This window comes from Neopsephotus bourkii, unplaced genomic scaffold (assembly GCF_033783945.1).
Source record: "Neopsephotus bourkii isolate Nb327-2 ecotype Australia unplaced genomic scaffold, CSIRO-AGI_Nbou_v1 NB_42, whole genome shotgun sequence".
Lineage (NCBI taxonomy): Eukaryota > Metazoa > Chordata > Aves > Psittaciformes > Psittacidae > Neopsephotus > Neopsephotus bourkii.
In genome coordinates, this window is record NW_026900559.1 from 351,972 (window position 1) to 366,535 (window position 14,564).

A 14,564-nucleotide genomic window follows, 5' to 3' on the forward strand; every position below is an offset into this window, starting at 1 on the left:
TCCCCACAAGCTCTCAGGGTGTAACACCAAGTATGGTCAAATCATGGAACCACAGAACAGTTTCAGTTGGAAGGGATCTTAAAGCTCATTCAGTTCCAAAGCCCTGTCACAGGCAGGGACACCTTCCACCAGACCAGGTTGCTCCAAGCCCCGTCCAATCTGGCCTTAAACACTGCCAGGGATGGGGCAACCACAGCTTCTCTGGGCAACCTGTGCCAGGGCCTCACCACCCTCACAGGGAAGAATTTCTTCCTCAGATCTCATCTCAATCTCCCCTCTGTCAGGTTAAAGCCATTCCCCCTTGTCCTGTCACTACAGGCCCTTGTCAAAAGCCCTTCTCCAGATTTCTTGTTGGCCCCTTTAGGCATTGGAAGCTGCTCTAAGGTCTCCCTGGAGCCTTCTCTTCTCCAGGCTGAACAAGCCCAGCTCTCTCAGCCAAATTACTCTCTTTAGCAGAAATGTGGAGTTATTCCTCCTTTATAAGTGGAAAACTGAGATCTTCAGGGGCACAGGGGAAGTTCACTCACTCTCCACTCATCCTGGGATAAAATACAGAACCCAAGATGCAAACTCTCCCCCTGAATTCCACAATCACTCTTTTCTTATTATACATTCTGTCCAGACTAGCCTCCATCTTGAGCTAGTCACATTTTTGCCTTTGGTTTTTGTCAGGAACAAAGTTGCAATGTTCCAAGTTCTGTAAGTGCAAGTCTGCTTCAGAGCCTGCCTTTTTCCACTGTTAAAATGTTTCCTCTAATTTCTAGCTTAACTGTATTCATCACCAGTCTATGCCCTACTGTTCTTGCTCTGAGACTGTCTGTTAGCTTAAATTATTCTTTCCAACACAAAGGGCAAACCCCTGTTGGTTTTACAGACTGCAGTCATACTGCCTCTTTGCCATCGCTTTACTATGCAACACAAATCTCCTCCTTCCTTTGTATGAACTTTTCTTTAAAGCAAACCATTGCTGAACATATTTCTAAGTTAATCTTTCTTGAACATGACTGGCCAGAACTGCATTCTTGATTACAAATACACACCAGTTTTGATGCCCCTCTCTATTATTGACTGTACAGATGGGATTGCATTTGCCTTTTCCCCAGCTGCATCACATTGGCATCTTATGCTGCATGGTTTCAAAAAGCTATTTCACAAGGTTAGCCCAATCCTTCATTTCAATAAAATAACTGAATTTGTAGACAAAGCAAATGCAGCAAGTCTTATCTGGACCAAGCCACTAGCATCTCTCTCTGCCTCGCTCCTTTAAGTTATGAGCTGAGTTCAGCAAAGTGGATTACATTTGATCCTTAGGTGAATAACCTTGTACTTGGTACCATTCCATTTTATAACATTTTTACTGCTTAATCTTCAAAGTCATCCAATTCTTCTTGCACAGTATCTGATCTTCCTCCTATTGATGTGTCTCACAACTTTGTGTCAGTAGCAGAAAGGTATTTCATTAACTCTCTCCACTTTCTGGGCCAGTCACTAATAAATATATTAAGCAAGATTGCTCGCAAGACTGCTCTTGATAAAGTCTCAGTAACCTCCCTCCAACCTTTTCTCCCTTTCCACTATCACATCCTGCCATCTCCCTGTTATCCAAATTCTTTCTAATCCCTCTCCAGTTTATCTAACTCCCTGTGAATCATGGCATCAAAAATTTGTTTCTTGCATTTCTTTGCCAAAGAGATCAATTATTTCATTACTTAAAGGTATTGTATACATTTGGCACAATCTCTGAAAACCCCATGTTCATCTTTTTCCTACTTTGCATTTATTCATCCTCATTCTCTGCTTCCCAAATTGGTCCATAGTCCTGCATAATTACTGAGATTAGATTAGCACGTATGCCTGTCCCTGAGATTTCCTCTTCTTTAGTCAAGTGGTGCGAATTCAGACTTCACGGATTAATTTTAAATAAATAAATAAAAATAAAAAAGTTTCTTATTTCCACACTAGCACTTAAAGTACAAATTGTAGTAGAATTCTGTGAAAGATATAACCAGCCCCTCAGGCATGTCCACTAAACTCTCAGTTTTGCATTCACCTTGAGTACTGTTTGCATCTCCTTCCTACCTCAGAGCCACTAGTCACTTTCCCTTTGTTCACCCCAGGTACTGAACAAGGCTGGGAAGGTATCAGCTTGATCAGGTCCAACTGAATCATCTTTCCTGAATAGAAAGGCAAAGCATTTTCTTAGTTCTGGAGCTTCACCTACATTGCATTTAGTTGTAACCTGTCCTTTTTGTATAGAACATCTCCACACACCCATTCACTGTTTCCTTACTTTGTCATTATTTGATTGCAAGATCTCTTTTCTATTTGCCTTGCTTCCTTTTGCTTTGAGTCTAGCTCAGGCTGGTTTTTGATAGTTTTTACTTTCTCTCTAGGGAGCCATGTGATATTTCCCTCTTGGTTGTAAACTTTCGTGCTTACTTAAGCTACTCCACTAATTTAGACCTGGGGCTTAAAAATTCTATTTCTGCTTTTTAGAATGTTTTAATGTCAAAAGTGGGAATCACCCTCTGGGCTAAGAGAAATGTTAAGGCTGAGATTCTCCAACAGTCATGTTCACCGCAGTTTAAGTATCTCTCCTTAGTTAAGACTTTTCCAACTTAATTGCCACAAAAATTGAAAAGAACAGGCAAAAGTCCCAGAAAAAAAAAACCCAAACATGTTGCTGCACTCCTCATTATGTTTACTTTCTGACACTGAACAGTGGATTGTCTCCATAATTAGCTCTTCAACTCTCTCTCAGTGGCCGAGGATGAGCTCTGTGATTATCTAAGAATTACATTGGCTCACATTCAAATAGGGATGCCACACAAGGATCACACATAATGAAAAACAATAACAGAAGATGGCAAGGCCCATGAATGTTTTTTACTACTACATACACATTGGAAGAGATAGAGGTCGACAGCTCAGAATTCTCATGCTGCTGCTCCTCTTTTGGGACTTTCAATCAGACCATCCCAAGTGTCAAGTCCCCAGGTCTCTTACAGTGCAGTCTTCTTACTCTGGTTTGGCTCATCTAAACACAGCCAGAGTGAGAATTAAAACAAGAGACATGTAAAGTGACTACAGAAGGCTTATGATCCAACACCAAATCTCAGTTCTTGCTTTTCATTCCATGTACAGTTCAATTCTGATTGCAACTGGACAAACATGCTACAACCCACCACCTTGGTGGCCTGGGGACAGAGTGAATGAACTACCACCAGCATTCTTCTAAACAGACCTCACAGCCTGGTACACCAGGTCACAGAGGAAGTTTAAAGGCTTGAACACTGTTAACAGTTTTGACTGTAAGGCAACACAGCGTTCCTGGCAGAAGCAGCACTGATGCTCACACTGTTGTCACTGTGCTGAAGAAATTGCCCTTCATCCACATAGCACTGGTCTTGTCTTAAGAGAGAACGTAATTTCCTATCTTTAATCTCCAGAAGAGTTTCCCAGTGGCACTTGAATGCCATGTCTGTAACTGCTGACACCAAAGAACAAACTAAGAGGCAAAGGGGTAAACACTGGCTTGTATATTGTTTTCTTTTTTGTTTTCATTGCAGAGTAGCACTGCAAACAAAACGAGTTCAGGCACACAAGTAAATCATCACCAAAGAGCACCTCCATAGCACCCTTCTTCACAGAAAGCTCAGTGTGCATGGCTGCTATGTGACTTTCTGGAAGGTGGAAAATTCAGAAGTATCTTTCCACAACAAACTGCTTTCCATTCTAACTTCATATATATATACAACTGTGCCGCTTTCTTCTGTTCCTAAATCTAATTTGGAGACAATTCTTGGACATCTAAAAAAAATTAAATAAAAAGCTATTCATGAGAAGAATCACCAAGGTTTATATGACCTTAGTCTGAAGGTACAATTTACCTGAGCTTCATCTGAAGTGATTATCTGAAATACAGGATGAGAATGACACTAGACTTCCAGTGTGGGAAGTATTTAACATTTTTCAGGAATGGCTCAAAAATGAGCCAGGGCTGAAAGCTACAGCAGCTTGTATGATCAAGCTCCACAGCTCTAACATTTTACACAACACTAATATAAGGGAGAAGGCATGGGGGGCAGTTCTTTCTGAGAGGACAGGACTAAATCTGTTCTCATCACTTCTACTAAACCAAAGAGAAAAGTCACCCAAAATCACAAGTCTCAGATTCAGCTATGAATTAAGGTGCATGGAAGTCTTTGCACAAGGAATTGATTTGGCTGAATATGTTAAGACCACATAAACAAGTGGCTATGGCAGCTGCCCCCCCAGCCTCTTCCAACACAGACACGAAGCAGCAGATATTAGCCATCATCAGTTTCCACGTAAAAAAAGCAATAAAGGGTAGCAGTACCCCTAAGACCTTACCCATGAGGGAGTATTTCAAAACTATTTAAAAATAAACTAACTCTGTACCTGAGGCTCAACCACTATTTTGCTTTCACTCTCTATCTGCACACTCCCCTTTCGCATTAAGGATTCCTCTTTGCAGGTTAGCATCTGAATTGATTATGCCTAAACCACACGACAGCCTTCCCAGTGTGGAATAAGAGAGTTGAACACGGCAGGGGCAGAATAGCTGTTTCAAAACCATGATTCTCAGCTAGCTGTCTGAACCAATAAACCTGAGGAGAAACCTTTCTCCTGCATCAAAAACGTAAGCATCAATGTACCTACTGGGTGCCCCCTAGAAATTGCTGTCATGTACATGCATATAAACACAGGGGTCAAATTATCTCTTTCAAGGTGATGCAGGGATTTCATTACTTCGAAAATGATAGAATCCAGTGGAAGTGAATCCTTATTAAACAGAGTGGTCAAATGAAACACATTGTTTTGTTCATTATGAAATCATGACTGTATCGTCAAAAAGCCTATGGGTCTCAACTTAGCACTCCCTAACTTCTTTGGTTTTCCAGCCTTTCCCTCTTCCAGCCTTTGAAAATGAAGTCCACTAGTGTGAGACCTGAATGCTTGATTTAGTGACTCAGTGCTCATGACATAGACGTGAACTTTATACTTATGGTGTGAAGTCACAGGTATTTTGGGGCCAGCTGGATCTGCTACAGTAAAATCACACCAACGACTCCTGCTTTCAGACTTGCCTATGGAGACATTGGCAAAGAGCAGAGGAGACTGAAAAGTGCTTAGAAATCTGGGAACTGGGACTTCCACATTCCAGTTCTTCCTGTGGCTTACCTCATCAGTGATCCTCAGCTGATCACATAGTTCTTCAGTGCCACTGTTTTCTCCGCTGACTCACAAGAGTGTTAGATGTGAGCACCCTACCAGTGATACACAAAATAGCTCTGGTGGGTTTCCAGAATCATCAGGAGCACTCAGGTCTTCAAAAGACTAGGAAAGCATAAAGAAACACTGTGAATGCATGGTCTATAAAAACTTGCATGTTTTGGTTTGGTGGTGTGGCAGACCCAGTGGAGCTTGGGTCAAATTGGAGAGCTGCAGAGAAATCTACAAGAAATATGGAGAGGGACTTTTGACAAGGGCCTGTAGTGACAGGACAAGGGGGAATGGCTTTAAACTGACAGAGGGGAGATTGAGATGAGACATTAGGAAGAAGTTCTTCCCAGTAACGGTTCTGAGGCACTGGCACAGGTTGCCCAGAGAAGCTGTGGCTGCCCCATCCCTGGCAGTGCTCAAGGCCAGGTTGGATGGGGCTTGGAGCAACCTGGTCTCGTGGAAGGTGTCCCTGCCCATAGCAGCGGGTTGGACTAGATGAACTTTAAGGTCCCTTCTAACCCAAACCATTCTATGATGCTATGATCTAAATGCCTTCCCTCAGCACTCTTCACTCTGTACCTGGATCTGCACAAGTCCTCTGGTGCCCCTGCACTTCTCCCCTTCTGTACCTTTACCTCACACACTTCACTATTCACATCAGCACATGGAAGTTCTGTCCTGTTTGAACTCTAAGCCTCTGCCACCAAATTATTTCTCGCTCCCAGTTCACTGAGCAAATTCTGCATCACTGAACTACAGAGTTTATCCCCTGAAAACAGGCTTATCATGGCAAGGCCTACCTTTTGCAGCTAAATTGCGCTTATGTGAGGGGAAGTACCCAAAGCTCTCTGCAAAAAAAAAGAAAAGGGATGGTTCCTCTGATAAATACTGAGAGCTCCTTCCCTTCCAGATCAAAAAAATCCCCCCAGCCTCAAAGCAGATATCTGATAAAGTAAGTGGTCCATTAAATTGAGCCAGCCGCTAAATGACAGCGGAACGCCTACAGCATGAACAGATGGGCCTGTTGTGTATGCAACACATTGATTAAGGTCCATGCTGTCACAAGAAACAGTCAATCAATCCTGAAGGGCTGGATGCTAATTTCTAGCCAGGAGGAAATTCCCCACTAAACTGGGAATTATGCAAGGCTGAATCTACAGGCACGATTTTCCCTTGCTCCCTTGGCAGAGCAATGGGCATACACATAATGCTTTTAAGTGTCCATTTACTGATTTAAATTAGAAAAAAAATATATCCAAAATGCTCATAACATCTACATGAATGCAAAATTAATTCATCGTGATTGGTGCTCTTACAATGAACAGCAACTGCATTCATAATAGCAGGACATTTCAGAATGAATGTGTTGCTGGATGCCTTGCCTATGAAAGTAATAAGGAAATGGGTGCATCACATAAATTTAAGGGGAGCTCAAGCACTGACAGGCTGTTGCTTCAAAGGCTCAAGAGAAATAAAAGTGCACGTGATTTTTAGCACCTCAGCTGCAAAATTATTGTTGCTCTGTACTGTAAAGGATCTTTTTTCGTCTCTGAATCTGAGTCCTCTACACCACTTTCAGTGCAGAAGTATTCCCTATAGGATACTTGCTACTACCTTATCCAATCTAATTTTCAGATATCTGCAAAGAGAGGCTTCCAACCTTTCCCCAGGAAAATTTTACACGATCTCAGAAAGGTTAAGGATTGGAACAAATGCCTGTAACTGAATCCAAATCTCTATTCTTAATTTGTTCATCTAAAGTCAGGGTTAGATACATAAAGCACAGAAGTTTCATTTCCAGTGTTGCATCAAATCAGCTAGCAAAGAGCAAAGTCACCTCACCCAAGGCAAAGCACTGGTTACTATCAAGCTCACCAAAGTGCAAAAAAAATGTGAGAAGCGTGTACAAGCATGCAGGTACAGAGTAGTAAAACATGAAACATTCCCTGGGACAGTATCCAAAGCCTCCCCTGCAAATGGCATAGCTGGCACAATCTCAGCTTCACACCCCAAAAACCTTGAACTCTGTTACTGATAACCTGCTTTAATGCATGAAGAGGGTCCAAGGGCTGGAGCAGCTCTGCTATGGAAACAGGCTGAGAGAGATGGGCTTGCTCAGCCTGGAGAAGAGAAGGGTCTGGAGAGACCTCAGAGCAGCTTCCAGTGCCTAAAGGGGCTGACAAGAAATCTGGAGAGGGGCTTTTGACAAGGGCCTGTAGGGACAAGACAAAGGGGAATGGATTTGAACTGACAGAAGGGAGACTGAGGTGAGATATAAGGAAGAAGTTCTTCCCTGTGAGGGTGCTGAGGCGCTGGCACAGGGTGCCCAGAGAAGCTGTGCCTGCCCCATCGCTGGCAGTGCTCAAGGCCAGGTTGGATGGGGCTTGGAGCAACCTGGTCTGGTGGAAGGTGTCCCTGCCTGTGACTGGGGGGGTGGGAACTGGATGAGCTTGAAGGTCCCTTCCAACACAAAGTGTTCTATGATTCTGTGATTATAGGTGTCTCTCCAGGAAAGGTACCCCAGCATGGCATACAGCACACAGCACTTGCAGCACTCTATTTCAGCAGTGGACAGTTGCCTTCAGAACAAAAGGCAGGGAAGATGAAGAATTTCTTCATCTTTGCCTCCTCTTTCAGATGCAGCAGAAGCACTTCTTTCTCATGGGCACTTGGACAGCCAAGGCTTATGCTGACTTTTTCAGGCTTTTCACCAAGAAACAACAAAAGAATCAACAAAAGAAAGCCTGTGAAGAACTATCCCATGCCTGCATTGCCTTTACATCTGTGCCAACAAGACAGCTCTTTTGACAAAAGCAGGGCATGGTGTGACAACCCTTAAGTAGTAACGGAGACAAGCACTCAGTGGTAAAGCTTTCAGCAATAGCTGTAACTAAATCAAACCACCAGCAGAAGGTGTGCCAGCATTTGGAAATTCCCTTTTTCCTCATCCCTATGATTTAAGATTAACAGGATCTCAGGTAGATAGCTATTCGTCACAACTGCTTGGGGAAAAACACTCAACAGGAAGCAGGACATGTGAAATTACTGGTGTAAATGAATGCAGTGCCACTGAAAATCAGGCGGTTGCATTGCTCTGTACCACCAGTGCTGATTCTGGCTCAATGCCTTCAGCACATTGTAGAAATTGAAAGCTCTGTGTCTGCCCCTGCAGAGGACATGCAGTCAGCCTTCCTGTGAGCCTCCTCAGGTTTGTGAGATACTCACAGTTCACAATAAAAAAGCTCTTTTTCCTACTCCTCTGATGGTGACCCTTACCTCCTCCCTGGGATGGAAAACTCTGTTTTTAACACAGACAGGCCACAGCAGGGTGATGGAGTTACATTTTAAGCTTGTCCTATACACTAAAAAAGAGATGGAATCTCTCTTTTCTTATCCTTGAAAAGGCACGAGCCATTTGCAGGTGCTGTCTTAAGATGATGTTCACAAGAATGCTTTGACAGCAAAAGCATTTGTAACCTTGGTGATTTTATTTAAAAAATTAAAAGCTCAAATTCTAGGAACAAATAGGTTTGAGCTCTCTTACACAAAAGCAATCTCTATGTACAAGTCTCATTAAAATTCTATGAAGTTACGCTGCTCTTGGGAATAGGTGACTAGGAAGACGTTTTTCTGATGAGATTTCAAAATGTGACTCCATCTACAACCAATTTCATAAGAACTCAGTAAAAGAACATCTCCCTCTATATTTGTTACAGGGTGCTAATACACAAGAGACTCTCGCTCCTCCGCTCTGCATTTCTCCTTTCACTTTGCTTCAACATCAATGTTTTTGTGAAAAATGTCACACTATACCCAAGCTATGCATCAGGCCCAAAGAGGCACTGTTGTGTGTTTTTGAATACAGAAACAGAAGGCAACCAAGAAATTCATTTGCAAGCTGCAAAAGGACTGCTATTACTCAATAATATACAAGATTACTGCTACAGTGAATTCATAAGAAGGGTTTCCTGCTTTGTGATTTTTTCTCTTGCTTCAAAACCCAGTGCAAGAGAAAATAATGTGTTACACGGTTCTCACACCATGGTTTTAAACACAGCCGTGAAGCTGGCCTTTTCCATTTCTGAACAGCCTAAAGAGCAGGAAGAACCTGAGCAGGTCTTTCTGCTCCGCCTAGGCAGAGGCTGGTGGAGACCTCTCCAAGAAACTGAGTGCCCAGCTAAGCCCAAACTGTTGGTCTTTCACACTGAGATTTATTTCTCCTGTTGTCTGCGCTCAGCTTTCGGATCACAGAATCACAGGATGGTTTTGACTAGGACCTTAAAGCTCATCCAGTTCCAACCCCCCTGCCATGGGCAGAAACAAGATCCACGCAAGGTAGTATCTCCAAAGAGCTTGGCAGGCAAAATAGCGATACCATGAAAGCCAGAGGAAGTGTTGAACCCAAAGGGGATTAGGGTGGTGTGAATGCCAGTTTAACACACAGGACTCTGAGAGTAGAAGGCAGGTAAGCATTTTTGTATATAACTTGCCTTACGAGACACTTCACCACCTCCCATCCTGTATTACTAACCAGCCACCCTCATGTAGCAGCTTCTGATTTCAACTAGCCTAGACTTAATTTGAACAGGTATCTCAAAGCCGCATGCAGAGATCTTGCTGTGTTGATATGCTTTGGCTGAGGACAAGTTACAAGTCCAGTGAAGCAGCACCAGATGAAATTCCCAACTTTGAGTTCTGGAGGTGCCAGCAAGGATGATCTAATAGTCTTACAAATACATGTAGCAACTCCCCTCAGTCATGCCATTCTCCTTACTGGCTTCTTACAACTGCAATCCAGTGGAGACTTTACTCTAAGGAATCCACTAACTTTACTCTAAGGAAGCATTGACTAACAAAGAGCAACAGAGTTAATTTGCAATAGCATTGAAATCATAGGTTAAGCCATAAATAACACTCTGGTCTTTAAGCAGATGATGAAGTAATGTTTACAGCTTTCAGGCTAAAGAAACATGTTCAGTGGATATTTTACTTACTAAAATGGAGTCCTATCTCTTTTGACACAGACTCTGACCTGGTTTATCTACGCTGAAAATGCAATTGCATTACTTGTTGGCAATACTTACTCTTTGTCAAGAGAGCCTTTTTTTACATCACACATAACAGTAACACATTAGGGAGAAGAAACTGAGAACCTCTGAAATCTGGAATTGAGGTTTTGGGGTGGTGAGACACTATACTAGCTATCAATTGCTTCCATGCTTGCCAAGGAACCATTGGTCTTCAATATTTAGTGCTGTTTTACCAAAGAGAGGATGAACAGCTACAACAGCATAACTAGGATTCCACTACACCTGGAACTAGATAAACGAAGGTAAAGAAGGTAATCAAACATTCTGAGGGCAAAAGTGCTTTTCCATGATTTCCCTTTTTGGAAATATGAAAATCATATTTGCAACTCAACTGACATGTAGCAGCACTATAAGCAGTGTATAAAATAAAGAAAAGAAAAAAGACATTTTTCAGCTACACAACTGTTTCACTTTCCACTGATAACTCATTGTGGCCTTTAAGAAAGGTATTTTGGGGAAAAAGAGAAACTATTACTCTCCTTTCCCCAAGAAATATAACTGTGCACTGACAGGATGACTGCAAGCTCTCCTCTGCTCACCTCAGAGCTATTTTGCACTGTCATTAATGTGCTTATCTGTTCAGACTGTAAGATATTTAAGTCATATAATATATCCTTCAAAAAGCATTTATTTGGCATAGGGAAAGTCTTGTGCTCTAAGTTTTCATTAAGTCCACCAAAGCAATGTTCTCGGGCATGCCACCCTTCCCCTGGCTCAAACCACACATTGATTACCTTTAACACACAATATCTTGCACAAATAGCTCAGTACATTACTAGTGTGCCCAGCAGAAGTGCCATGACACTGCAATTTACTGCACCACTTCTACCTATGGATGTATAAGAATACTAAACATAACATTACAACTTGGCACTATCTATCTAGTTCATCACTAAATTGCATCAAAATACACTTTCTAACTGCAACTTAATATCACTGTGTGGAAAAGATTTTCAACTTACATAAACTTGAAGTGGCTTTCTGTACTCCTCTTTCTGCATATTTTCCAAAAGGTGAATGAGACATCAAGAAGCCAAGAGGCTAAGCAATGATTTCTTTACTTGTTTTAATGCTAAAGCAGTTAAACACACTGCTTGTATGAGAGAGAACTGAATTCTCTTGGTAAACTATGGAGGGGTTTTACACCACTGCACTCCGTTCCAGTATGTCAGTGCCTTTCAGGTGAAAGTCAATAGTGACATTCAAGACTCTACCATCTGGCACATCTCCCTTTTTGGGGTAGGGTTAGCTTGTGGTTTTAACTTTAAAAATATTCCTAGACAGTGGCAGAGGGGTTGGAAGGGGTATGGAAGGATTAGCACAGGACACTACCAGACTGGATCCTGTTGTTGTTGTTTGCATACTTAGCTCAATGACAGGGATTCCTGACCCATAACTGAGATTCCCCTGCACCAGCAGAGCCAATAATAAATACCAGCTGGTTTTCCTCCTGGACACTGATCAGAGTCTCTCACATTTTATGCAGCAACAGGAGATGGCCCCTCACACCCCAGGCTTTCTGTGCCCCGGATGTTTCAAGAGGATGTTTACATGCAGCACAGCAGAGGCAAAATCGAAACAGATGGCAGACAGATGTGAGCAGAGTCAGGAAGGGGACAGCTGCCTGGAAACATTTGAAGTAGTGTCACTCTCTGTCTTCCCCCAAAACACCCCACAGGCATCAGCAAGGAGTGGAGGAAGTTTGCACAACCAGAAAAGGCGTCTGTGTACATGATGTCCCAGAAAGACCTGAATTTTCACAGTTGATCAAACTACAACCAAACCAACAGCATCTCTTTCCATTCCTCTGTATTACAATTTCACTCCCGCAGAGCACAACAGGTCATACATGATGACAGCACCTGATGAGGGGGTCAGAGTTTGCTCCAGAGGAGCTGGAGCACTGCGCAAACAGCCATTAATCTTAGATGAAATCTGGACGATTATTATCCACATGTTACAGATAAACAAAGAGAAGCAGACATCAGAAGGTCATCGTTACAGTCATAGAGGAGATAAGACACTGATGATCTAACAAGAGATGACAGGGATGCTACCTGCCTGCCTGTCCTCAGCTGCTCCAACCACTGTTCCAGGCTCCCTTCCTAATCCTAGGGTTTTGCTGCTGATGTACAGCGCCTGGACAAAAGAAGACGGGCACAAGTTATCTGCTAGCTGTCAGGAAATGGATAAATGTCAGGTCTCCATCTTTTTAAAATGAATCTACTCCTGTATGCCATTACCAAACAGCAGAAGATAATTTATTTCTTTAGAACAAGAACTTGAATATGTCACCTAGCAGCCTTCTGCATCATGACCCCACACACTAATCTTATTAAGAGAGAGTTTGCTGGGCTCTTTGTTGGTGAACAGCATATTAACGAGATCTGATTGAAATAATCCCATCTCTAGTATGCAGGGGAAATTACATTTTCCAGAGTAATTACTATGCCAGTCAACCCCCCCAAGTTCATTACTAATTGCTTTTCTCCATGTTCCAAAAGCTTCTTGTCAAGAAGTAAAACTCCAGGAAGAGGGCAGGGAAAGAAACCCAGGTGGTTCATCTTATAAGTAAAATCAACATTTGGGAGATTTTTGCCTGGCTGGAGTCCGTTGTTTTAACAGCAGGAGCCGCAGAAATCATGGCAGGTTGGCCAGAATTAGGTCATTCATTAGCATGCTTCCATCAGGCATATCTCCTCATGATGTCTCCCACCCGGATCACCTCAGCCACAGCCCTTGGGGCACCACAATGGCATGCAGCAGAGCTCATCCCCAGCAGCAGCCTGTGAAGCCAAACAGGCTGTCAAGTCTCATAGAGGAGATGGGGTCAAGCCCAGTCATGCCTTGAGAGGGCTGCCTGAGGAGAAACCAGTGTCACAAAGGGGAGTGTAGTAAGTTCGAAAGTGACACCCATGTCCCTCTGCTTAGCCCTAAGACAAGTACCAAGGCAACAACACGGAGGGAGTTACACACCATTATCTTTTTAATAGAACAGAGACATGACCAAGAGAAGCTCCTTCCTAGAGAGTGCTTCCCTTGGGACAGGGGAGCAGGAAAGGTGCAGGGAGGTCAAGGCAGGATGCTGCAGCAAGAGAATTTGTGCCATGATGACAGCAGGGCGACCTGGCAGCACTCCTTGCACTCTGTATGTCCAGCTCCCTTCTTAAATATAAGGTGTTTCTAGTTTGTCTTAAATTAATTTCAAAGGTGGTGGGCTCCCGTATTTCCATCTGGTAACAAAAGGGAGCTGAAGATTTCTCTCAGAAACGAAACACAGGTAAGTGTAAATGAGGAAGCTAAATCTGACACCTTGTTTGTGAAAAATATGGTCATAACTTTCCTGTACTTTCAACTGCAATAAAAGCATAACATGTTCTCTGAGAATGAAAACATTGTAAAACAATAAAATCAGGGAATGGGTTGGGTTGGAAGAAACCTTAAAGCTCATCCAGTTCCAGCCCCCCCTGCCATGGGCAGGGACACGTCACACTAGACCAGGCTGCTCCAAGCCCTGTCCAACCTGGCCTTGAACACTGCCAGGGATGGGGCAGCCACAGCTTCTCCGGGCAACCTGTGCCAGCACCTCACCACCCTCACAGGGAAGAACTTCTGCCTAAGAGCTCAATCTCCCCTCTGTCAGGTTAAAGCCATTCCCCTTGTCCTGTCCCTACAGGCCCTTGTCAAAAGCCCCTCTCCAGATTTCTTGTTGGCCCCTTCAGTTGTTGGTCTTCCACCGCTTTTATCAGAAAACAGGGTTTACATGAGAAAAATTTATGCAGACAGGTTAAGTCAGAGTTTGGGCCATAGTAAAACATTAACAACTTTGGGTCAGTAATGACCTGTCAGGGGCTTTAGCAGGAAAACCAGGTGGTTATTACCGTATAAACCTGTCAAATTGCAGAGGGGTTCTCCTTTCCTCCACCCCAGTGGTCTTGAGGGTAAACTGACAGAGCATCTCTTTTAGTTCAGAGGCATTTGTTGGCTCCAGCTGACACACACCAAGTCCTCAGACTGGGTAATTGCAGGAATAGTTCCAACACTACACACGCACTGGCTGCTTTGCTGCAACTGAACTCCCACCCCAATAACCCAGGGAAACAGCACACAAGAACATACTTCTTATGCACACTTATTTGCTAATGGACAAGCAAAGGCTGCAGCAGAAAAACTAAGAAAGAAAGTATCTGAGAAAGAAGGTATTTGAAGGAAGGAAATAAAAATCTG

At 43.1% G+C, this 14,564-nt stretch overlaps 1 long non-coding RNA gene across 1 annotated transcript; it reads left to right on the top strand.

Moving 5' to 3' along the window:
- Positions 1-3,818: 3,818 nt before the first annotated feature.
- Positions 3,819-9,047, top strand: LOC133208687 (uncharacterized). The gene is made up of 3 exons (XR_009724479.1): positions 3,819-5,395; positions 7,885-8,455; positions 8,964-9,047. It is a non-coding gene; the product is annotated as an uncharacterized LOC133208687 (long non-coding RNA).
- Positions 9,048-14,564: the final 5,517 nt, after the last annotated feature.